Here is a 27,187-nt window from a genome sequence, read left to right on the forward strand (position 1 = left end):
GAGGAAAAGGAAGGTGCTTTGCACAAACAACTCTATCGCCGCGCCCTGCGACCACGTGACAACGACAAACCCCAAAGGACAACAAGAGTGAACCTCAAAACCCACAACCAGTTAAATCAACAGGTTTCCAATTGGTGAGCATGAATTCCTGGCCCCTCGTAGCTTAATCTAGTTAGGTATTGGGGGTGGGATAAGGATAAGGGGATTTTTAATGTGTTTGTTCCTTCGATGTGCCGTGTGTTCCCCATTCCCAAATAAGTGTAATTTTATATGCCTGTAATTCTATCAGTAATTCTCAGTAAGATTGTGTTTTATTGTGTCTTTAATAAAAATTGCGGTTTTCTTGCACCAAACCACTTGTCTACTCGATTTTCTGTATCGCCGCCTATACCTAAGCCCGGTGTCTAGAACCCAGGGGTGTGGGAGCGATTCGAACCGCTCAGAGACAGTCAGGGGCAGAACTGACTGGGCACACGCCACCCCCTACATGATGTAACAGTTTTTAACCTATTTGAAGAACCGGCTTTATTTACCGTTACTTTTCTATACTACAGTTAATGGATCCTCTACCTATGTTTATAACCCTAGTCACTAAAGTTATACTTTAATCACTCATGGCCGATGTCATTACTGTCACTTATTTCCTTGCACAAGCACTTTTCGTATCAGAAGACAAGTTATGCATTCCTCTTGCGACACTTCATAAGAACATAAGAACATAAGAAATAGGAGCCTGCTCCACCATTCAATAAGATCATGGCTGATCTGATCCTAACCGCCAATCCACTATCACAGAACCATCTCCTGAATCTAACAGAATTAGACACACGAAATAGGAGCAGGATCAGGCTACACGGCCCCTGGGCCCGCTCCGCTACCCACAGGGCCATGACCGATCCGGACCTAGACTCATGTCCAAATTCCTGCCCGCTCCCCATAACCCTTAATTCCCTTTACTTCTAGGAAACTGTCTATTTCTGTTTTAAATTTATGTAATGATGTAGCTTCTACACCTTTTTGGGGCGGCATATTCCATGGACTTACCACCCTCTGAGTGAAGTAGTTCCTCCTCATCTCAGTTTTGAAAGAGCAGCCCCTTATTCTAAGACTATGCCCCCTAGTTCTAGTTTCACCCATCATCGGGAATATCTTCCCCGCATCCACCCGATCCAACCCCTTCACAATCTTCACTTCAACACCTTCCTGTTTATATTACAAGTCTGTTGCTCCATGATGCAAAGAAGTTCGACTACTAACCCTTAACTCCCCAAGATGTCCAATATGTAACTCTCCAGGATGTTCAACACCATCGACTACCGCCTGTTTTGTGCCCTGACAAAGTTGAATTGCACCGTCTTTGAGGTAAAATATTGCCTTGGGCAGTAGTACAAAACGCAGCTGCCACCAGTGCTGCGCCCGCCCCATATTCAGCTCCATTTTTGTGCTCCCGCCTAAGACTCATTCCTACCCCTAAAATTTGTCGCAAACACGTAAATCCTGGAATGCATTGTACCGTTACACGAGGACCTTACAGATGAAAATCACGTTTCATAAGTTTGCTTGACATATTTCAGAGAAATTTTAGTTATTATTAAAAGTTGATAAAATGAAGATACATTTATTGGGTTTTAAGATACAAACGAACAGCGTGGCCGATATCGGATCAGCCGCCCGTTATACATTTCTTCCGATTTATTTCCATTGAAGGCAATCAATCAGGAGAGATGTAAAACAGGAGGCTGAATGGATATTTCCCATTCGATATCGCACGTTCTATACACAGGCCTTTTCACTGGCACCTTGTGGCCAAGTTTTAATGCATGTGATACAGCAGCAAGAACTGACAGATACCAACATGTACACAGTTAACTCCTTTGTAACCGTTTGTATTTTGGGCAGTCAATGTGTAGCCATGTTGGCCACACACACACGTGAAATTGGGTTTGGGATCACAATCCTGTTACATAAGAAAATAAGAACATAAATAGGAGCAGGAGTAGGCCATTCGGCCCTTCGAGCCTGCTCCACCATTCAATGGTTGATCTTCTGCCTCAACTCCATTCACCGGCCCTATCGCCATGTCCCTTGATGCCTTTACTAGTCAGAAATCTATCAACTTCTGTTTTGAATATACCCAATGACTCAGCCTCCACAGCCCTCTGGGGTAGAGAATTCCAAAGATTCACCACCCTTTCTGTGAAGAAATTTCTTCTCATCTCAGTCCTGAATGGCCTACCCTTTATCCTGAGGCTGTGGCCCCTGGTTCTAGACTCCCCAGCCAAGGGAGCCTCCGGAAGAGGCTGACTTCACACCCTACAGTGTCAGGAAAACAGAGCTGAGTGTGCAGGATGGTTGCGTGTTTTGGGGAGCACGAGTGATTATTCCACGGCCAGCACGACAATCTATCCTAGAGCAACTACATCAGTGTCATCCTAGGGTCTCGCGTATGAAAGCCTTGGCTAGGAGTTACTTGTGGTGGCCAAAGCTAGATGAGGAGATAGAAAATCTAGTCAAGACATGCAGCACTTGTCAGGAACACCGGAAGGCAGCAGCTCCTCTCCACTCCTGGGAGTGGCCGGATAAACCATGGAGAAGATTGCACTTAGATTATGTGGGTCCATTCATGGGGAAGATGTTCCTCATAATCATTGAAGCACATTCCAAATGGATGGATGTTTATCCTGTAAATTCTGCTTCTGCCACTACTACTATAGACTGCCTGCGTTGGAGCTTCAGTAATCAAGGGCTACCGGAGATCGTGGTGAGTGACAATGCCACTTGTTTTGTGAGTACAGAGACAAAAGAGTTCTTGAGAAAAAATGGCATAGTGCAGGTGACCTCGGCTCCATATCATCCATCCTCGAATGGACTTGCGGAGAGAGCCATACAAACATTTAAGGAGATGATGAAAAAAAGTGCAGAAGGGAGTTTAGCAGCCAAAGTGTCACGGGTTCTGTTCAGCTACAGAATAACACCTCAATCCACCACAGGACTCTCTCCTGCTGAGATGTTATTAGGTCGTAGACTACGCTCCACTCTTGACCTCGTCCACCCCGACCTAAAAAGGAAAATGGAAAACAGACAAAACAAACAAAAAGAGAACCATGACAAAAGAACAAAGAGCCGAAGTTTTGGAGAAGGAGATGCGATCCTTACCAGGAATTTCAGGTATGGACCAAAGTGGATTCCTGGCTTCATAGACTCAATGACAGGTCCAGTATCATACAAGGTCATGTTGGGAGATGGTAGGGTAGTACGCAGACATGTAGATCAGATACTTCCCAGACAAGGGGAAATTGAAATGAAGGTTCCAGATGCAATGACTGAAGACAGGGTTGCCCCCAGTTATCCAAGTGCATCTGTGGTGCCACCACCAGGGACAGAGATAATTCCACAGGAACCTATCCGTCAAGAGGAAACCATCGTTGCAGAGCCAGATACTCTGAGCACTGCTCAGGAGCAGCTGGCGGCCTCACCACAAACAAGCAGGGACTTTATTGTTAGACGTTCACAAAGGACTTGCAAGCCACCAGAGAGATTGATACTGAACTGTTAGATTCGTCAAGCATGGAACATGATGAATGGAGACTCCTTATGTGACCCTCAGGAATGGTTGTTTGTTAAGAAATTCATACTGAAATCTTAAGGGGGGAGGGATATAATAATCTGGGATATTATGATTAAGGTTATCTGCCAGGTGGTGCTGTAGCCAATGCTGCTACTAAGGTCAGAGGTTTGCTTCCTGTTAAGGTCAGAGGTTTGCCTCCTGTATAGGTCAGCACAAGGTGGAATGCCAGGATGCTGATGCAGGCTGTCTGTAAACGTGTTTCCCATTTGTTAATAAAGTACTTGTGTTAATTCTACGATATCGCCTCTTTGAGTCCTTGTTCCACTTAATGGATTTATCACACCTGGGGATCTGTACAGAGTTGGTGTTCCCTGGGGGTGTTCCCTGGGGGTGTTCCGTGGGGATCTGTGCAGTGTTGGTGTTCCCTGGGGATCTGTACAGAGCTGTTGGGTGTATAATTGGGCCTGTCAGCAGAATCCTTCCATTGTTTAAATATTCAGATTTTAAAATCTCAGTTTTATGCTCAACCCTCAACTATTGCAGTTGGACAGGCTTGTGGTGAGGGAGCAAATAGTCTGACTGTTCTACCCCCAGATCTTCAAGGCACCTGCTGCATGCCTTCAGCAGTACTATGGACTGCTCGACTGCAATGTGGGTGGCATCATAAGCCTACTTGCATTGGTGCTGAGCAGCGGGATTAGGGAAGCAAACTGCAGGCCAATGAGCCAGTACTGCAGAGGGCAACCCAGATATCTGATCTGATCTGACCTCTGTCTTTCACCTGTAGAGGTGTGAAATTAAAGAAGTTGGCAGCTCCCCAGGTAGCGTGCACTGACGTGTGATTCAGTGACTGAGTGCATTCCCGAATGGTAATGTGGTGCACAGAATTGCCTGAGAAAATCCTGCCATTGAGTAACAGCTCACCCCCCTCTTACCCTGATGTGCTTGACCCATTGGAAATAGAGATGAATTGTGCAGTTCACCCAAAGAATCTATTTCTAATCTGCTTTACACATCGGTGACCAGCCGTCTGGCCCATCTGTCCTACCCTCTGCTGCGGACTGAAAAGAGCCGTTGCGGTAAGGTTGAGTGGTGCGAGAACTTCCACCGGCTGGCAATGCCGAACTTCTGTGGAGTGGCCTCCAGATCTGAAGCAAGCTGGTGGCACATCCTCTCTGTCACCCCATGTGCAGGAGAATTCCACCATGGTGTTTTTTTAAGGACGGTGATTCGGTACTAGGTCTCCCCCACCCCACTTCCTCTTCTGAACTTACCCAGAAATACAGGGTAAACTGGAGGAAAATCCAGGCCAGGATATCTAACCTGAACCTAAATGGCTCCAAGAGGGCTTAGAAGCACAGTGCAAGCTGGCCAGACTCAGGGATGATACCAAACTAAGAGAGGCAGTTCAGTCTGAGAAAACAGTTTAGGGAGCACAAAAGAAGCTGGACAAAGTAGTTCTGAATTTGTGATCCTGGGGAACAATTGGGGCTGCAGGACCGCCCCCCCTCCCCACCCCGAAATCGATGGGCCTACACCTCTAGTGTGTGGGGGAGAGCGGGAGCCACACTTAATTTACAGGCCAACCCCCATTTTGAATAGACTACGTGCACAGAAAAAGCTTCTCTAGAGACAATGGCCTGAATCATACTTGGCTGCTGAGCATAAAACCTGGCATTTTAAAGGGCTACAGCTCGCTATAAAAAGGGAAGATGTGGTGATAGAAATGTGGACTGATTATTTACAGTGGCAGAGTTTAGGCATGTAGGCAGCAACCTTCCATGCTGAAGGGGGATGGGTTGCACCGAAGTTTATGATGCAAGTTCCCACCACATCTAATTTGATTAAGATCCTGTCAGATGAAAAATATGTCCAGAGAGCTTGGTCTGATGCGCAAAGGACTGCAGCTGATGATTAACTGGGAGTTGGCAGAAAGATGTTTGTTTAGAATGACACAAAGGAGATATGTGGACAAAATGGCTCCTTTTGATGTTGAAGTGTTAGAAGCCCTACTGTTGGGGCTGGAGACCACCCTACACTATAAACCGGCTGAATAGAGGGAGGTGGTGTTGGATTTTAGGATAATCCTTTTCTTTCCCATGAATAGATACAAAGGCCGCGAATTTAATGGAGGAGACAGGATGGGGGCAGGAGAGCTGGTTTCCTGGTTCCGGTCCCTCTCCCAGCTGCAGCTGCTCTGTAAACATGATTTTCCCTTGATTGGCTTCCCGGCCAATTAACAGGAAGCGGGTCTGATGACGTCATTTGATGACGCGTCATCAGCTGGTTTCCTTAAAAGGACCATGGCCACATGGAGTTTGACAGTTGTTCTGTCAGTGTTTGACAGCATTGAGGTGCTGCAAATACTGACAATCACTGCACAAAGGTGAATGCTTGCACCCAGGCTCTCCAATGACTCCCTCCATATGCTTATGGAGAGAGTCACAGCACGCAGGGAGGTTCTCTTCCCTTCCAAGGGCGGAAGAGACCTCCCCAGGACACCAACACAGCCTGGTTGCACATTGCAGAGGTGGGTACAAACAGGGATGGCGTCAGGAGGCCCAGGCTGCAGTGGCGCAAGCCTTTCAGTGATCTCAGTGGATCACGAAACATTACTGCAAAGCCACACTCAAACTCATCCTGCTGTGCTAGTCAACACATCCCCATCACTCTGCCTTCCCTACTCTACTCCTGCACATCCTTACTCACACCAACTTACCTTGCACCTCCACCCATCCCTCTCTATCTACATTATCAATTCCCCATCTCACTAGCCAACCCTCACACTCACCCTCATCCTACTGCAAACATATCAACTAACAACACACAAGGGTGGGCACTTGAGAGGTTTAGCCAATGTCCATGTGAAGTTTCTCTTCTTCTTCTTAGGCAGTCCCTCGGAGCCGAGGATGACTTGCTTCCACATTAAAAATGAGTTCACAAGTGACTGATGAGTTCAATGCGGGACCTACAGTCTCTGTCATAGGTGGGGCAGACGGTGGTTAAGGGGCGGGTGGGGTGCTTGGGTTGACGTGTGTTCCTTGCGCTGTTTGCGCTTGGCTTCCGCTTGCTCCCGGCGAAGAGGCTCGAGGCGTTCAGCGCCTTCCCGGATGCTTCTCCTCCACTTTGGGCCAGGGATTCCCAGGTGTCGGTGGGGATGTTACACTTTTGCAAGGAGGCTTTGAGGGTGTCCTTGAAGCGTTTCCTCTGCCCACCTGGGGCTCTCTTGCCGTGCCGGAGCTCCGAATAGAGCGCTTGTTTTGGGAGTCTCGTATCGGGCATGCGGACAATGTGACCTGTCCATCGGAGCTGATTGAGCGTGGTCAGAGCTTCAATGCTGGGGATGTTGGCCTGAGCAAGAACACTGACGTTGGTGCGCCTATCCTGCCAATGGATTTGCAGGATCTTGCGGAGGCAGCGTTGGTGGTACCTCTCCAGTGCTCTCCAGTAATTTGTTGTCATACGGTGGAATCTATTTTTCCAACACTGCCCCTTATTGGACAGATCTGAGGGCACCTTGAGAAGTGTCTTACTGAGTGTTGAGACATTACTTCCCCCACCTCCCCCGCTATAGTGATGAGTGTGCATGGAATGGCTTGGACATTAAAGGGATGCTTCACGGTGCTGGTGTGGGATAGAAACATAGAAGATAGGGGCAAGAGTAGGCCATTCGGCCCCTCGAGCCTGCTCCGCCATTCAATGAGATCATGGCTGATCATCCAAACTCAGTACCCTGTCCCTGCCTTCTCCCCATATCCCTTGATCGCTTTAGCTTTAAGAAATATATCTAACTCCTTCTTGAATATATTTAATGAATTAGCCTCAACTGCCTTCTGTGGTAGAGAATTCCACAGGTTCACCACTCTCTTGGTGAAGAAATTCCTCCTCATCTCTGTCCTAAATGGCTTACCCCTTATCTTTAGACTGTGACTGTAATGATATCAGCAAATAGCGATGTTATTTGCCTGTTTGATTATCATGTCTTACCAGCATAGTTGCCTGATTGATTGCTTGTGCCTGACCAGCAGAGGGCATGTGACCGAGACAAGCAAGGCAGTTGAGTTTTTGTTTCAGTTTCGTTCTAGATGCATCACTAGCCTGATGTCTCCTGTAAATGCTGTTAACAAGAGTTGAACATACTTTAGATAAAAACTCATTCTCTTTCATAAATGTCTCGTCATTGAACTCACAAAGAAATCAATACATGGTGTCAGAAGTGATTGAAAGAGATGAAGAGAAAAAATCTGAAGTTAAATCAGCTCTCCACAAATTAGCAAGCCAAAAGAGAACATCGTTGCTTACCATTGGAGAATAGCTAACGAAGTGAAAAAATGGAAGGTTTACACCCACCGGTGACGCTTCAGTTGACAGGTAATGTGGCTGAAAATTGGAGGAGATTCAAACAACGTGTGGGGTTGTATTTAGCGGCAATCAGAGCTGACGAGAAAAGTAATAAAAAGAAATTGTCACTGTTCTTACATGTCGTGGGTGATGAAGCGCTGGAGGTGTATAATAACTTCACATTCGCTGCTAATGGAGACAAAATGAAGCTAGATAAAATAATGGAATAGTTTGAGGCCTACTGCATACCTAAACGTAACGTGGCGTTTGAGAGGCACAGATTTTTCACATGTGTACAGAAAACGGGAGAGACTATTGATCAGTATGTGACTGAACTGAGAAACAGAAGCAAAACGTGTGAATTTGGGAGACTGACAGACTCGCTGATAAAAGACAGACTGGTGTGTGGTATTCCAGATAATGGTCTAAGGGAAAGACTGCTAAGAGAGCAAGATCTAGACCTGGGAAAAGCCATAGCACTGTGTAGGGCTACAGAGATTGTGAAGTCGCAGGCAAAGGAGCTGTTCAGTGACAATAGCTGCAACGTGGATGCAGTGAGTAAGAACGGACACAAACCGTTTAACAAAAAGAGCGCCAATGTGAAAAAGAGGCGTGGCCAGCGAACAAAAATGAAAGGGGCAATCGAAAGTTATGTAGTCGATGCGGTACACAGCATCCACCAAAAAAGTGTCCAGCATATGGTAAAACATGCAATAGTTGCAACAAAAACAACCATTATGCCCGTTGCTGCAAGAACCAAGCGCAACAAAGCAAGGTCCATACAGTAGATGAAAGCGAGATAGAGGAGTTCTATGTAGATGTTGTGCCTGAAAACAAAAAAGAAGAAAGAGACTGGATGTTGACACTAAAAGTGAATGACATACACATTCCATTTAAATTGGATACTGGAGCACAAATTAATGTGATATCAGAGACTGATTTTAAGAAAATTAGACCCAGACCAAAGATACATGGAATAAAAGTGAAAGTGACAGGATACTCAGGTACTGATCTACCAGTGAAAGGAAGATGCATTGTCAAAGTAACACACAAGGACAGAGAGCACACGCTAGCATTAATCGTGGTGCCAAAGGATGTGCAAGCCATACTAGGTTTAAAAGCCTGTGAGAGACTGAACCTGGTAAAGAGAGTCCTCGTTGTGGAAAGCGAAGGAGAGACAGTCTATGATGAACTCATGAAAGAGTACAACAACCTATTTAAGGGTCTAGGCTGCATTCCAGGAGAACACACGATCAGAGTAGATAAAAGTATGACACCGGTCATACATCCATGCAGAAAAGTCCTGTTTGCTCTTCAAAAGCAACTGAAGGCAGAGTTGGACAGGATGGAAAGCCTGAACGTGATTCGGAAGATAGATGAGCCAACTGAGTGGGTGAGTTCCCTCGTCGTAGTGGACAAAAAGAATGGAAAGCTCAGAATTTGCCTGGATCCAATAGATCTAAACAGAGCAATAAAGAGAGAGCACTTCAAGCTTCCTACACGTGAGGAAATCATGTCACAGTTTGCAAATGCAAAGTATTTCAGCAAGTTAGATGCATCATCAGGATTTTGGCAGATGAAGCTGGACGATGCAAGTTCAAGACTGTGCACGTTCAACAGTCCATTTGGCAGATACAGATTCCTAAGGTTACCATTTGGCATTGCCTCAGCTCCTGAAGTGTATCACAAAACAATTCATATGATCTATGAGCACCTGGAGGGAGTTGATACATCAATGGATGACATCATAGTATGGGGAACCACGAGAACTGAGCATGACGAGAGACTGAAAAAAGTGCTGGAAGCAACAAGGAAAACAAACCTGAAGCTGAATAGAGAGAAATGCCAGCTCGGGGTGACAGAACTGACATTCGTGGGAGATATCCTTAGCAGTGAGGGCATCAGACCAGATCCCAGAAAGGTGTCCGCCATTGAGAATATGCCAAAGCCACAATGCAAAAAGGACGTGCAGAGGTTTAATGGAATGATCAACTACATGGGGAAATTCATATCCAACCTCTCAGAAAAGATGGCGCCACTGAGAAGACTAACTGAAAAGAACATAGAATGGGAATGGAATCATGAGCATGAGAAGTCATGGAGCGATCTAAAGAAACTGCTCACAGAGGAACCAGTTCTGAGGTTTTATGACCCAGCAAGACCCATCAAGATATCATCAGATGCATCACAGAGTGGGCTCGGTGCCGTTCTTCTGCAACAATATGACTACTGGCAACCTATTGCATATGCATCGCGCTCAATGACAGACGCGGAGACGCGATATGCTCAAATAGAAAAGGAGCTGCTCAGCATCACATACGCCTGTGAAAGATTTCACCAGTTTGTGGCAGGACAAGCAATCAGTGTAGAGACTGACCATAAGCCCTTGATTGCATTGTTCCAAAAGCCACTAAATAGCTGTCCACTTAGAATACAAAGAATGATGATCAGGCTGCAACGCTATACACTGAATGTTGCGTACACACCGGGTAAACTGATGTATACAGCAGACACGTTGTCCAGAGCTGTTGACCCAAGTGAGCCCGCAAACACCACAATGGATGAAAAAGTGAACGCCTACGTGGACATGATCACAAGTGCACTGCCCATAGCAGATGCAAAAATGGAGCTCATAAAGACTGAGACAAACAAAGATGAAACAATGAGATGACTGAGAAAAAGCATCTTGGATGGATGGCCCAACATGAAGCAAGACTGCTCACCTGACATGGCAGAGTCCTGGAACTGCAGGGCGGAACTATCAGTTGTCGAAGACATCATCTACAAAGGAAGTAAAATAGTTATCCCAAAGAGTCTGAGAAAAGAGATCTTAAAAAAGATCCATGGAGGACATCTGGGAATCGAAAAGTGTAAGAAAAGAGCACGAGAGGTGATGTACTGGCCACGAATCAACCAAGATGTGACAAATGAGGTGTCAAACTGCACAATATGCCTGAAATATCGAGCAAGCAATCCGGTAGAACCACTAAAGCCACACCCAGCGCCAGACAGACCTTACCAGAAGCTAGGCGCTGACCTATTCGTATGTCAAGGGAAGGACTATCTTGTAGTCACAGACTATTACTCCCTGTATCCAGAGGTTTGTAGACTGTACACGACCACTGCAGATGCTGTGATAACATGTATGAAAGCCATATTCTCCAGACATGGCGTGGCAAGCGAGGTCTTCACAGACAACGGACCCCAGTTTTACAATGCAAGCTTCCGACACTTTGCCAAAGAGTGGGACTTTGTCCACACAACGTCAAGTCCTCATTTTTCACAGTCCAATGGTCTAGTGGAAAAATCGGTCCAGACAGTGAAAAGACTGATGTACAAGGCAAAAGACAGTGGAACTGACTTCTACCAGAGCATGCTTGTATACCGCACAATGCCGCTCGAGTGTGGTATGTCACCAGCCCAACTCCTGATGGGACGTCGGCTAAGGTCAAACCTACCCATCCCGGAGAACCTCCTGAAAACAAAAGAGGGGGAGAAAGTGAGGAAGTTCAAAGAGCAACAGAAAGAAAAGCAAAAGTACTACTCTGACAGAGGAACACAAAACCTACCTGAGCTCCACACTGGTGACCAAGTAAGGTTGAAAGACAAAACAAACACATGGACTCAGAAGGGAACTGTCCTGAGTGAAGTTCAACCAAGATCATACACCATTCAGACAGATGAGGGTGCTGTTCTGAGAAGAAATCGTAGGGATCTTCTCATGGGACCAGCCACAGCAGGTCAAGAGACTGATACTGTTGAACAACCTGATCACACAGCTGAGAACCAATCATCTGAGGCAACAACTCAGATTCAAGGACAATCAATCAGAAAATCCTCAAGACACGTGAAGCCTCCTGAGAGACTCATTGAGCAAATTTAAGGACTATTGTTATAGAAGGAAGTAATGTTATCTTATTCTTTCTTCAAGTTCTAGTGTAGTGACATATTTCATGTGAACACACAAAGCAAGGTTAAAAAACCTTGATCATGATAATGATAATGTAAGTTCATTAAGTGTTACAGTTAAAATGCAGATTAATACAAAGAAAACATGTTGTTAGTTAAAAGTAAAATACTTTTGTTTTAAGAAAAGGAGATGTAATGATATCAGCAAATAGTGATGTTATTTGCCTGTTTGATTATCATGTCTTACCAGCATAGTTGCCTGATTGATTGCTTGTGCCTGACCAGCAGAGGGCATGTGACCGAGACAAGCAAGGCAGTTGAGTTTTAGTTTCAGTTTCGTTCTAGATGCACCACTAGCCTGATGTCTCCTGTAAATGCTGTTAACAAGAGTTGAACATACTTTAGATAAAAACTCATTCTCTTTCATAAATGTCTCGTCATTGAACTCACAAAGAAATCAATACAGTGACCCCTGGTTCTGGACTCCCCCGCCATCAGGAACATCCTTCCTGCATCTAGTCTGTCTAGTCCTGTTAGAATTTTATGTTTCAATGAGATCCCCTCTCATTCTTCTAAACTCCAGCGAGTATAAGCCCAATCGACCCAATCTCTCCTCATACGTCATTCCTGTCATCCCAGGTATCAGCCTGGTGAATCTTCTCTGAACTCCCTCCATGGCAAGAACATCCTTCCTCAGATAAGGCAACCAAAACTGCACACAATACTCAAGGTGTGGTCTCACCAAGGCCCTGTACAACTGCAGCAAGACATTCTTGTTCCCGTACTCGAACCCTCTCGCTACGAAGGCCAACATACTATTTGCCTTCTTAACCGCCTGCTGCACCTGCATGCTTACCTTCAGCGACTGGTGCACAAGGACACCCAGGCCTCGTTGCACTTCCCCTTCTCCCAATCTATTGCCGTTCAGATAATAATCTGCCTTCCTGTTTTTGCCACCAAAGCATCATGTGGCAGCCAGGGTTTACAGTATCAAGTGAAGTAAATCTGGCCATGGTGTTGTCAGGGGCTTATGCCCTGTGTCCAGTGCAGCATCAGGAGATGGCGGAGAAGGTTGGTGATGTTGTTGGTAATGTTGGTGTGCCTGGTGATGTTGGTGTTGCGGCTGATCGTGGAACAATTCGGATGACCAAGGTCTGATTTTTTCATTGGCTCCGATGTTGCTGCAATAGATGGCAGCTGCAGGTGAGATGACAGAAGCGATCTGTCGCTGGTGAGAGAGGTTCTCCCAATGAGGTGGCACTGGACATACAGTTGGATCTAAAAACTTGTAAGCTAAAGAAATCTCTATGGCCTAGAAATTGGGTATAGCCCCGCTTGGGGCGTTAGAATTGGCGGAGCGCAAATTTTATAGCCAGACGCAACTTATCGGCACCTCATGCGATATTGGGTTGCAGCGCCCCAAAGGTGATTGAGGCGCGAGTTCAGGCATTACACGGGGCACCTAAGGCGCTAACATGCCGGCGCAACCCAATATCGGGGCGTCCAGCCGCAGCGCAAGTGCTCTCAATTACCCATGACCACGAGACTTCCAGGCGCCGGCCAGCTCTTAAAGGGGTGGGTCAGGCAGCTCCAGCATCCACAGTCTGCGCCTTGTCGGCCTGCAAATCGGCGCAGGCCCTTCTCTGGCGCAAAAAACTTGGAGCATATGGAGAGGGTGAGGCAGAGAGCAGAGCGCTTCACCAGTGAGCCTCTGGAGGAACTGGTGGCCGCAGTGGAGCGCCGGCGAGATGTCCTCTACCCCGACAATGGCAGGAGGCCTAATCATAAGGACTACCGACGAGCTTGGAGGGATGTTTCTCAGAGGGTCAACTCCAGCAGCATGGCGACCAGGAGCCCTGTGCAGTGCAGGAAGAAATTCAACGACCTCACTCGGGTCGTGAGGGTGAGTGGAGTTAATGTAAACTTATGCATCCCTCCATTAGCACCTGACTTTATGGCTATAGGGTGCACTATGCCCCACTGGCCATCTGTCAGCAAGCACCCATGGCCCTTTCTGGTCACACACATGCACATTTGACTCAGGGCACCATGTAAGGACTGGTCCACCATGGGGGGCATGAGATGATAACCCAGGGCATCATGTAACATCACTTCCCGTCCTTTGCCCTGCAGGCCAAGCTGGCGAGAAACCGCAAGGAGCAGCTTCGCACCGGAGGAGGCCGTCCTCAACTGGAGCCTCTGATGGATCTTGAGGAGAGAGTCCACCAGATTGTGGGAGGACGCCTGAGTGGTCCTGTCACCACTGCAGCTGCCGACCCCATTGTCCACAGAGATGGTAAGGTTCTCTATTATTACAGCTGTCACCTTCCAGTTGTTTCCCCCGCCAGCATGCTTTCTCAATGTGGAGCCATGTCATAGCATTGCCGCACTGTTGCATCCCTTGCTGCCAAACTGTCCTTTTGTTACAGCCGCTCTTCAACCTCCCTGCTTTCAGATGCTGCATCACCAGCTCGGGAGCCGGCCCCTCAAGCTGCCAGTGCCAGTGCCTCCGGAGGCGACGACTAGGAGGAAGCCGGACCATCCGTGCCAGCCTCAGGGGAGCCACCACATCTGGAGACTGGGGATAGTAGTTCCCTTGAGGGGAGGGGGGGGTGCTCTGATGAGGAGCCAGTTCACAGAAACACAGAATCACACAGAAACCCCACAGTGCAGATAGAGGCCATTTCGGCCCATCGAGCCTGCACCGACACATATCCCACCCGATCCCCGTAACCCCTACACCAACACATATCCCACCCTATCCCTGTAACCCCACGTATTTAATCCCCCTAACACTAAGGGTCAATTTATCATAGCCAATCAACCTAACCCGCACATCTTTGGACTGTGGGAGGAAACCGGAGCACCCGGAGAAAACCCACGCAAACACGTGGAGAATGTGCAAACTCCACACAGACAGTCGCCCGAGGCTGGATTCGAACCCGGGTCTCTGGCGCTGTGAGGCAACAGTGCTAACCACTATGCCACCGCGTTGCAGGAACCAGCGGCCTGCAGCAACGCGCGGGGGGTAGGGACACTTGGGGGCCGTCTCCCCGGAGGGCGAGGCAGGCCACCATGACTGCTGCACAGAGTGCAGAGGAGGTGCGTAGCCTTGCCGAGATGAGCGCCCAGGCCCGGCTCAGGCACACTGAGCTGATGACTGCAGTGGGAAGGATGCCTGAGTCAATCGACACACTGGCAAAGAGTGTGCTTTGGGGCAGCAATGGAAAGGACTGTCCAGGGCTTCAGCCCAGCAATGGAAAGGGCTGTCCAGGGCTTTGGCCCAGCAATGGAAAGGTCTGTCTAGGGCTTGTCCGAGGCAGTGGAAAGGTCTGTCCAGGGCTTGTCCGAGGCAGTGGAAAGGTCTGTCCAGAGCTTGTTCGAGGCAGTGGAAAGGTCTGTCCAGGGCTTGTCCGAAGCAGTGGAAAGGACTGTTCCGGCCTTGTCCGAAGCAGTGGAAAGGACTGTCCATGGCTTTTCCCAAGCACTGGCACCTGCCACGCAGGTCCTCACTGCTGCCACGCAGTCACTTGCTGGCCTCGTCCACACGCAAATTGAGGCCACGCGAACACTCTCTGCTGCCACCCTAGCTGCATCAGGCAGGATCACCCCAGGCCCTTGCAGCACCACAGCAGTCCATAAACCTGTGGAGCAGTCGATTGTGGCGTATGGTCCTGTGCGGCCCCATCAGAGTGCTCGTGTTTCGGCCGACCATGGTGCAGGTGTCCTCTCTCTGCATGTGAGCAGTCCTGATGCCACCGCTGGCACGTCAGCAGAGCAGCTGCCACCACCTGCGCGGCAGACTGCTAGCAGACATGCCCAGTTGGAGCAGCCTGCTTGCGGGACCTCCAAGCCCAGAGGTCGTCCAGGCCGTCCCTCAGGGGCTTCAGCACTTCCAGACACACAGCAGGTATCCCCCAGCCTTGACGCAGCCACTGGGGTCCAATTACGGAGGAGCTGCAGGGAGGGAAGGGGCCGACCTCGTAAGAGGAGTCGGTCTCCATCAAGGGGTCACCAGTAGAGGGAGGTGCTAAGACGTCTCTTTTTCCGGATTTAAGGCCGTCCACACCTGCTGTGCTTGTTTGTTATGGTTTGGTTAGTTTTGCCGGGTTGCCAGACAGTTATCTGTTAGTTTGTTAGTTATGATTTCTGTTACCATTACGTTGTCATGCTGGAAGGAAGCACTTGTTTGAAAATAAAGAAAACTTTTTATTTACAATCGAGCTGTACACTATTTACAATCATCGAGGCCTTCATAGGCTTACAGTGAACCGGAGGGCGCTGTTCGAATCACAGCCACCATTCCGTCCGAGGGGCCTAGAACCGAGTCCTTATGAGCCTCTGACGAACGGCCCTTCCAGTTTCTGGAGCCCTCCCATCTTCCTCCTCCTCCTCCTGATCCTCCTCGCCCGCATGCTCCTCCTCCTCCTCCTCGTCCGCCTGCTCTGCTGGACCTTGAGGGTCGGCTGGCATTGGCTGGGTGCGTCGAATGGCCAGGTTGTGGAGCATGCAGCAGACAACAACGATGCGCGCCACATGCTCCGGCGAGTACTGTAGGGCGCCCCCCGAATGGTCTAGACAACGGAAACGCTGCTTCAGCACACCAGTTGTATGCTCCACAATGTTCCTGGTGGCCTTATGGCTGTTGTTGTAATGCTCTTCTGCCGGGGTGCTGGGCAAACGGAGTGGGGTCATGAGCCATGGGCAGAGAGGATAGCCCTTGTCGCCCAGAAGCCAGCCTCGTGGGTGAGCCGGGGCCTCAAAAAGGTCAGCCACTGAGGTCTGCCGCAGGATGAATGCGTCATGGCTGCTGCCAGGGAATTGTGTGTTCACCGCCATGATCATCTGCTGGTGATCACAGACCAGCTGCACATTAAGGGAGTGGAACCCCTTTCGGTTACGGAACTCCTCCGGATTCTGTAATGGCGCCCGCAAAGCCACGTGTGTGCAATCAATGGCCCCCTGCACCATGGGGAAGCCCGCAATAGCCGCGAAGCCCTGTGCACGCTCCCCCTGCTTCTCCAGGGTCACAGGGAAGGTGATTAATTCGCGCCTCCTTTTGTAGAGGGCAGCTGTCACTTGCCGGATGCAGCAATGCACTGCAAATTGAGAGATATTTGATATGTCCCCAGCTGCTACTGAAACGATCCGCTGGCGTAAAATTTGAGCGCAACAGTGACTTTCACGGCCACCGACAGAGAGGTCCTGCACCGTATCCGCGGCTGCAGATCCCCAGCAAGCAGGTGGCACAGCTCAGTCACAACATCCTTACTGAATCTGAGCCTTCGCAGACACTGCTCCTCCGACATGGTAAGGTAGGAGACCTGCTGCCTGAAAACCCTGGCAGCGTATGGTCGGATTTGGCGACGTCCATTGGCCCTCCTCCTTCTGGCCAATCCCGGCCCTCTCTCCCTCCGTCTCTGTGCCCTTGCCAGTTGTTCAGCCAGGATGACGTTCCCCTCCAAAGCAGCTCCCATTATTCTGGCCGACGAGTAAGACGCAGTCAGCTTTCTGGATCCAGCTGTTCTGGACAGGGCTGAAGGTCCCAAGGCTCCTCTGGCTCAATAAGAACAAGTCTGTGTAACTGAAGGTCTGCAACTCTCTCCAGCAGCGAGCAGTATGGCCAGGCCAAATGGCTGCCGGTTTTATACTAGTGCTGTCCCCTTTAAAGAGCGCCCCCCAAGTCCGAGAAGGACCTGGTAACGTTCCATCCAACTGTCACTAATAGCGCCAGGCGGAATGGAGGGGGGCGCCACTGAATTTCCGGTACGGGGCGCCAAAAAGGCGTTGCACAATGAAATTACGTCATTATCTGGCTGCGCCCGTGAGCGGGCGCAAAGACTTAGCGCCGGCACTAACAGGCTACTCAATATGGCAGGATGCGCTAGGATCACTGCGCACGTCCGAAAATTGGGTAACGCCCCAAATCTCGGGCTCTTTAGGTGCTAATCGTTGGCGCAACCAACCGAATTTCTAGGCCAATATGTATTAAAAATGCAGTAACCAACAGTTTCTGTGCTCTGAAATTCACCATCTGAAACATGGCATTCTTGACACCACTTCTGCAGCTGTCAGCTTTTCACAAACATCAGAGCAGACTCAAAACACGCCAGGTTGAGCCGGCGTGTTCCCCGAACAGCGGGTAACCCGCGGGGGAGAAGGTAAAATTAGAAGTAAGCCTCAAAATAGTCTTACATTGGCTCGTAACAAGCCACTTAACAAGCAGAATTGTCTCCCCCGCCACTTGGTGTCGGGTCAGTTCTGCACTGACAGACCTGACACCTGGGAGACTCGCGTGGAGGTGGGTTGACAGCGGGTTTCCTACCCCCTGTCAATCTTTGCTATTTTGACAGTGGACCCGCCTCCAAACCCACCCCCTCAGCACTATTAAATTCGCGGCCATAGACTCAAGAGATAGAGAGACATGTGATTAATATTCTTTATTGATAAGCAAACCAGTATAACCCATTACATGCAGTGCTCATAAGATGGTCGTCACCATACTTACAAGCAGAGAACTCATTGGACAGGTCCTTAACTGGTCACGCTAGCCCCGTGCAAGACTAGTAAAAGTAACTAAAATGTGCGGTACCTTCATAGGGTTAACTACATCCCTTAGGTGTAAGGTTAATATGTAAGCACGTTCTAACTACGTGCAGTTAGTCCGTAAGTATGCTTGGACAATCTCTCTCTTAGGCAGTCCCTCGGAACCGAGGATGACTTGCTTCCACATTAAAAATGAGTTCTCAGGTGACTGATGAGTCCAATGCGGGACCTAAGTCTCTGTCACAGGTGGGGCAGACAGTGGTTGAAGGGGTGGATGGATGGGGTGCTTGGGTTGACGTGCGCTCCTTCCGCTGATTGCGCTTGGCCTCCGCTTGCTCCCGGCGAAGAGACTCGAGGTGTTTGGCGCCTTCCCGGATGCTTCTCCTCCACTTTGTGCGGTCTTGAGCCAGGGATTCCCAGGTGTCAGTGGGGATGTTGCACTTTTTCAAGGAGGCTTTGAGGGTGTCCTTGAAGCGTTTCCTCTGCCCACCTGGGGCTCTCTTGCCGTGCCGGCACTACATACCCCCATGCATACTTTGTACGAGTATCATTATCTGTTTACTGTTCTTTGAACATTCTCCACTCATCTGACCCAAGTGACCTTCACTTCCTTATCTTTTATAGGTATTTGTGACAGAGATACCTATTGGTCTGTAAATTCAGCCCACTAAGTCCCCAATATGGCAGGAAGGAAGCACCGGGACACTTAAGTACTGAGCCCTGTGGAACCCCACTGGAAACAGCCTTCCAGTCAGTATGAGTCATTCCTTCTGCATGGCGAGAGATCCTTGTGGAATCATGGGTTTGGTCCATGTTAGAATAAAATTTGGTTTAAGGGATATAAAGGGGTCCTCAATATTCAACCAGTATAAAACTATCTGAAAGGTACCATTTAGTCTTGTTAGCTGGAAAACGAAATGCAAAGACCATGGGATACTTGGCTATAGTAACCCTTTTAGACTAACATAAATAGAAATTAGCTGACCAAAGGCATTCTGAAATGTTGCTTGTAATTACAACCCGGTAACTGTTTAGAAAGCGCCTGTTCTTGGAAGAGATAAGAGTACAAAGGCACGATTCAGAAGCAGCAGCAAATAAGGCCTTGAAGAAGTAGTCAGCCAGCTGCATAATTCAATGTGGCTTTGTATCCAGCTAGCCATGTCTCTGCTGGAAAATACTTCCCCATACCAAAAACAAAAGTAAGAGATAGCTCATGAATATGAAGCCTCCTACAGTCGACAAGCTTTTTACTGACGTATTCAGGGGGTACTCGAGTTCGAAGGACAGGCTTAGTAATTGATTGATTAACCATGTAAACCAATGAAGTATCAATATTCCCATGTATGCACCCCATTAGTAATAAGTGGGTGTTGTCTAACAAACTGTGGGGCAGCACGGTGGCATAGTGGTTAGCACTGTTGCCTCACAGCGCCAGGGACCCGGGTTCGAATCCGGCCTCGGGTGACTGTCTGTGTGGAGTTTGCACATTCTCCCCGTGTTTGCGTGGGTTTCCTCCGGGTGCTCCGGTTTCCTCCCACAGTCCAAAGATGTGCGGGTTAGGTTGATTGGCTATGATTAATTGACCCTTAGTGTTAGGGGGATCAAATGCGTGGGGTTACAGGGATAGGGTGGGATATGTGTTGGTGTAGGGGTTACGGGGATCGGGTGGGATATGTGTCGGTGCAGGCTCGATGGGCCGAAATGGCCTCTATCTGCACTGTGGGGTTTCTGTGATTCTGTGAACAAACTGTATAAACTAAGCTGTATTGTCACTTTTCCTTTGAGAACGGTGCCTCCAGCTGGGGTTGGCTGAGGTGGTTCTCCCGTGTGCACTCGTAATAAACTATTGATCTGGGTAACACCTGAGTCTGTTAGTTCTGTTTTACCATCCAGATTTTCCTCGCTTACAGTCCATCATAGACCACCCTCAACATCCCACCCACTCCCTCCTGCTCTGACGGCACTGAATTGGTGGTGTTATTTTCCGCTTGCACTGTTTGAAGATGTTTGCTGGGTCAGGGCTGTGCAGGTGATTCAGCCCTGCTTATAACATCAGGATGCCAGATGCACTCAATCACATATTTCACCACACCTGTACACTCTGAGCACGTGCAGTATGCAAGAATGTGAGAGTTATTGACCAAGAAATTGGGTTCAGGACCCAAAATGGTGGACTGGACGTGCGCAGCTCGCAATTTTGGTGCAGGAGGTAGCGCTCACGTTAGGCGTACACGTGGCAGGATTTAAAGCAGCCAGAGATGAGGGTCCCGCGCTGCGTGCAGGATGCGCTCACCATTTTCGAACGCCCCAGCTAATCGGTCACCAGCCACGTACTGACCTCACTCGGCACAACGTGATGCTAACCGGTATGAAGGCCCTCTCACCAGAGCTATTTAAAGGGATCATGCTGGACTTACAGGTTAATTTCCGGTTTATTTATGGCTACCGTTGGACTTCTCGGCATATTTACTGAATTCTAACACTCTTCAGAGCTCAATGTGTCTGCACAGGGAGAGGTTTGGCTGCTTTTGCACTGCTGTTGCTATTGCAAATAGTCGGCCTGCAGACTTGGGTGGTCTGGTAAAGCTGCCTTTTGGAATAGAGGACGAGGGGGAGCAGGAAGGAAATCACGGAGGAGGAGGAGAACAAGAAATCCACAGAGGGACTTCAGGGAGCACTTCTTCTACCTCAACTGAGGAACAATGTCTGAGGCGCCTTCGCTTCACCAAGGAGGCTGTCACTCAGCTATGTCACCTGCTGTAGCCACAACTCCAGCTTCGCACCAAGGCATGGGCATCACTGCCTGTAGCTGTCAAGGTCACCGTAACCCTCAACTTTTATGCCACGGCCTCCTTCCAGGCTTCTGCAGGTGACATCAGCGACATCTCCCAGTTTGCTGTTCACCGCTGTCTCCGGGAAATCATCCAGGCTCTCTACACCAGGAGAAACACTTACATCACCTTCCCCATGGACAGAGCGAAGCAGGAGGAGCGAGGACTAGGATTCACCCGCATGTCAGGCTTCCCCAGGGTGAAAGGTGCCACAGACTGTACCCACCTTGCCTTGTGTGCTCCCCATCACCAGCCTGGCATCTTTCTGAATAGAAAGGGATTCCACTTCCTCAATGTGCAGCTGGTTTGCGACCACAGCAGCGCATCACGCAGGTCTGTGCCTGCTGTCCTGGCACCAGTCATGACTCTTTCATTCTGCGCCAGTCCTCTGTGCCGCCTTTATTCCAACCAGGCCGCCATGTTAGAGGCTGGCTTCAGGGTGACAGGGGCTATCCCCTCCGGACATGGCTCATGACTCCAGTCACAAACCCGCGCAGAGCTGCTGAGCAGGACTACAGCAAGAGCCATGCGGCCACCAGAAACATCATCGAGCAAATAATCAGTGTCCTCAAGCAAGGCTTCCGTTGCCTGGACCGTTCCGGAGGAGCTTTGCAGTACAGCCCTGAGTGGGGATCCAGATTTGTGGTCATCTACCGCATGCCACACAACTTCACCATAATGAGGGACCAGCCCTTTCCACCACCTGGACAGCAAGAAATGCAGGAGGAGCAGGAAGAGGAGAAGGAGAAGGAGGAGGAAGAACAGAATGAGGCAGAGAAGGAGAGGCAGTGAGCCAGAGAGCCCCTTTCTGCCCAGGCTCTCAGAGACCAGCTCATTGAGGAATGCTCGAACTGAGTCAGGCCTCCCATCCCCTATCCACCAGCAGGCCCACACTCCTTACCGTCTTACAATCAACATCACTCCACACGTTGGGCTCGCCCTCACCTCACTACAAACATAAAAACTAACACCAAATCCAAATGCAAAATTAAATTTATCAAATAATTTATCTCATCCTTTACAGAAAACAAACTAACCATCCTTGTGCATTCCCTTAGTGTCTGTTTTGTGTGATCCTTTCCCTATCCTAGTGCTCCTTTGAAGTATTTCCCTAGTGTCTACAGTTTGGGAGCTGGGAGGCTGCTGAGCTTCCATTGAGGACACTTCAGATGGCCGTGGTGGGCGGCCTCGAGCAGCTCTGGGCCTTGAGGGCCCGGCTACAGACTGCAGCATCTCAGCCTGGGCTGGGGCAGACTGGGCCAGTGCAGGCTGGGCCTTGAGGGCCCAGCTACAGACTGCAGCATCTTGGCCTGGGCCAGGGCAGACTGGGCCAGTGCAGCCTGGGCCGGCTGGCTAAAGGACATCATCAAGGGCACTGGCGGAGAGGGTGGCGGAGAGCAGGCAAGATGTCATCCTGAGAGAGGACAACCATGGAGCCAAGGACACTCATCTGAGCGATGCCTCTACAATCCTACTGATCTGTTGAACAGATTGATGGACTACCTTGGCTCTTCCTCACTTGTGCCCGGTGAGTTACCACGTACAGATCCCTCCTCTACCCTGTAAAGTCCGCCTGCAGGTTACAGCATCCCAAGTGCACATCCAAGTACTTTTTAAATGTGGTTAGGGTTCCTGCCTCTACCACCCTTTCAGGCAGTGAGTTCCAGACCCCCACAACCATCTGGGTGAAGAAATTTCCCCTCAAATCCCCTCTAAACCTTCCCCTAATTACTTTAAATCTGTGCCCCCTGGTTTTTGACCCCTGAGTGTGGGTTGAGGGTGGGGTGAGCGGAGAGGAGAAGGAGGATTAGGTTTGCAGAAACCCTGCTCAGCGATTCCTCCAGCGTCATCAGTGGCCACGGCCTCCGCTCTGCTCCGTCCCATTATGGACAGCACCGTCTCCTCAAGCGGGGAGCAGTTGCACTGCTCCTCCACCGGGGGCAGGCTGTTGCCTCGTGTTTTGCAGTTTCTACTCCAGCAGGAAGTGTGTCAGTGAGAGTCGCGACATGTGGGCGATGCGGCTGTCATGGTTCAATAGCTGACTGTGTGTGTGTAAGCTGTGAGTTGTGGGTGTGAAGTCTGTAATAGTTCTGAGTGTATGAGGGTGAGGTGAAGAATATTTAGTGAACTGCGCTGTACTGATTGGAGCAGAGTGCAGGGTGGGGGGGGGGTGTGGTTCGAGTCTTGCAATTAATGAGGCTGTGAGTGGTGCAGCTGTGATGAGAAAGTATTTCAACAATGTTCTTACCTTAATAAGATGCAGGGTTCAGTACTGGGTCCCTTGCTTTTCGTGGCGTATATCAATGATTTAGACTTAAATGTAGGAAGCATGATTAAGAAGTTTGCAGATGATACAAAAATTGGCCGTGCGGTTGATAGTGCGAATGAAAGCTGTAGACTGCAGGAAGATATCAATGGACTGGTCCGGTGGGCAGAAAAGTGGCAAATGGAATTCAATCCGGAGAAGTGTGAGGTAATGCATTTGGGGTGGGCAAACAAGACAAGGGGATACACATTAAATGGTAGGACACTGAGTAGTGTAGAGGAACAAAGGGACCTTGGAGTGCATGTCCACAGATCCCTGAAGGTAGCAGGACCAGTAGCTAAGATGGTTAAGAAGGCAAACGGGATACTTTCCTTTATTAGCTGAGGCGTAGAATATAAGAGCAGGGAGTTTATGCTTGAACTGTATAAAACACTAGTTAGGCCTCAGCTAGAGTACTGCGTGCAGTTCTGGTCACCACATTACAGGAAGGATGTGATTGCACTAGAGAGGGTACAGAGGAGATTTACGAGGATGTTGCCTGGACTGGGGAATCTTAGCTATGAGGAAAGATTGGATCGGCTGGGGTTGTTTTCTTTGGAACAGAGGAGGTTGAGGGGTGATTTAATTGACGTGTATAAAATTATGAGGGGCCTAGATAGAGTGGACAGGAAGGACCTATTTCCCTTATCAGAGAGGTCAATAACCAGGGGGCAGAGATTTAAAATAATTGGTCGGAGGTTTAGAGGTGAGTTGAGGAGAACTTTCTTCACCCAGAAGGTGGTGGGGGTCTGGAACTCACTGCCTGAAAGGGTGGTGGAGGCAGAAACCCTCATCACATTTAAAAAGTACTTGGATATGCATTTGAAGTGCCGTAACCTACAGGGCTACGGACAAAGAGCTGGAAAGTGGGATTAGGCTGGATAACTCTTTTTCGGCCGCGACAGACACAATGGACCAAATAGCCTCCTTATGTGCCATAAATATCTATGATTCACCTGCTCAATTAGAAAACTAAGTTTATAAGTGAAAGGTCATCTGATTATTCATCAGATTCCCTTGACTCAGTGGCACGAGGCTGGCAGGGAATGACGCCAGGGAGGTGGGACGTCAATTAATCTCTGGGGATGTGAAGGGTCTGTGTAATAAAATCATAATACGGATGGAGATTGAACAGATGGGAGCTTCTACCCATCACTGGGCCGAGAAGGAGATGAGCAGGGCATTTCATAATTGACTGTCTAAAATGAAAAATGGACATCAGAATCTTCTGCTTATTACAAAACCGGTAAATCAGGGAGCGAGTCTTCTCACTATCCAACAATGAGACAGATTGATGAAGTGACTGAGGGTGGGGAGACTGACTCTGAGTAGTTGCAGTAAGGAGGGAGGCTGCACGGCTGGTGAGCTTCCCAGTCTGGACGATTCTGGGTGAAAGGGCCTGCTCATTCAGTCTGGTTATGGATGATCGATGAAGTTACGAAAGCTGTTTCCGATTTAGGTCAATCCAAACTACGCGGAGCTTTTTAATAATTCTCCATTTCTGATAATGCATGTTCTGGAATATTCACTTTAGAGCAGAATGGGATTGCCCGTCTCTCCTGGGATTCTGCAGAACAGTGCGATAACCAGCCATTTCCCACACTGCCTCCCAAAATTTAGGAACGTAGGAAGAGGAGAAGGCCATTGATCTCCTCGAGCCTGCTCCTCCGTTTAATTAGGTCATGGCTAATCTGTGCCTCAACTCCATGGACCCGCCTTTGCTCCGTATCCTTACCGGTCAAAAATCTATCGATCGCAGTCCCGAAAGCTCCAATTGACCTCCAGCATCCACAGCCTTTTGGGGGAGAGAGATCCAGATTTCTATTACCCTTGTGTGAAACAGTGCTTCCTGATTTCACTCCTAAATAACTTTGCTCTAATTTTAAGGTTATGCCCCCACCCCCCTTGTCCTGGTCTCCCCCACCAAAGGAAATAGTTTCTCTCTCTCTACCCTATCCAATCCTTTAATCATCTTAAACACCTCAATTAGATCACCCCTTAATCTTCTAAACTCAAGGGTATACAAGCCGAGACTGTGCAACCTGTCCTCATAATCTAACCCTTTTAGCCTCGGTGTTATTCTGGTGAATCTGCGCTGCACCCTCTCCAAGGCCGATATATCCTTCCTGAGGTACGGGGCCCAGAGCTGAACTCAGTGTCCAGATGGGGTCTGACCAGAGCTCTGTACAACTGCTGCATAACTCGCATCCCTTTGTATCCCAGCCCCTTGAGAAAAAGGCCAACATTCCATTAGAGTGTAACTTCAATGAGGGCGAATCTGTAGATTGTTCTATGTCAAAGTTGGTGAGGCAGAGCTGGGACCCGACCCGGAGCCCCGTGACAGACGCACGCTAATAAACACTGTCATGAATCTTATCATTCATGAAGAAATGACTCATGAAATAACACTGGGCGGCCAGCTGGTGGCGCCGTCCAAGGAGTATAAATACTCGGGCGTGGGCCCAGCTTTCCCAGGACGTTTTTGTAACCAGGAACTAGTGATGTAACTAGAATCTCGTGGTTGTGAAACCGTTGATTAAAGCCTTGTTTTATACTCAACCAAGTGCTTAGTGAGTTTTCTTACATCAAACACTGTTCAGCCATGACTTTAATCATTGCAGAGATACAAACAACAAAGCCTATTTGATGTTACCTCGCCCAAGTGTCCAGTCTTCACACGGGGCCCTAGAGAGTGAGCATAGGGAGGCTATTCAACTGCAGGAGCTTCACAGCCCAACCTGATCCTGACCCCCACACAGAACGCTCACTGATATCATGGATTGCACAGCACCCCAATATCACATTGTACCCCCAAATCACACAGCATGTCAATATCACATGACAGCTCAGTATCACCCAGCACCCTGACTGCACCCAGCACCCTGACTGCACCCAGCACCCTGATATCACCCAGCACCCTGACTTCACCCAGCACCCTGATATCACCCAGCACCCTGACATCACCCAGCACCCTGATATCACCCAGCACCCTGACTGCACACAGCACCCTGAGATCACCCAGCACCCTGACATCACCCAGCACCCTGACTGCACCCAGCACCCTGATATCACCCAGCACCCTGACTGCACCCAGCACCCTGTGACACTGGTCAATGTGCCACATATGATGAAGTCTCTTTTGAGTCAGGCTGAATCACCAGCAGATCACAATAGAGTCATAGAGTTATACAGCACAGAAAGAGGCCCTTCGGCCCATCGTGTCCGCGCCGGCCATCAAGCCCTATCTATTCTAATCACATTTTCCAGCACTTGGTCCATAGCCTTGTATGCTATGGCGTTTCAAGTGCTCATCTAAATGCTTCTTGAATGTTGGTAAGAAGTCACACAACACCAGGTGAAAGTCCAACAGCTTTATTTGAAATCACAAGCTTTCGGAGCGCTGCTCCTTCGTCAGGTGAAGTGAAGAGTTGCATATAAGCACAGCATATATAGTCAGAGAGTCCTGCCAGATGATTACAGGTAATCTTTCTAACTGCCCTTTATCACACTTCGGCAGAGAGATAATCACAGCAATCACAGGTGTGAATGGTGTCCAAACAGGTCAGTCAGGAAAACATTACATCAAAGAACAATGAGGTGGGGTCACAAGGGGTCAAATGTTGCAGGTGCTGGGGTCTGTATGAAAAACAAAAAACAAACAAAAAACTATTTTTTTGCTGGAAATCA

This window comes from Somniosus microcephalus, chromosome 26, assembly GCF_052327205.1.
Source record: "Somniosus microcephalus isolate GS21.2 chromosome 26, FLI_Smic_1.0, whole genome shotgun sequence".
NCBI classification, from domain to species: Eukaryota; Metazoa; Chordata; class Chondrichthyes; order Squaliformes; family Somniosidae; genus Somniosus; species Somniosus microcephalus.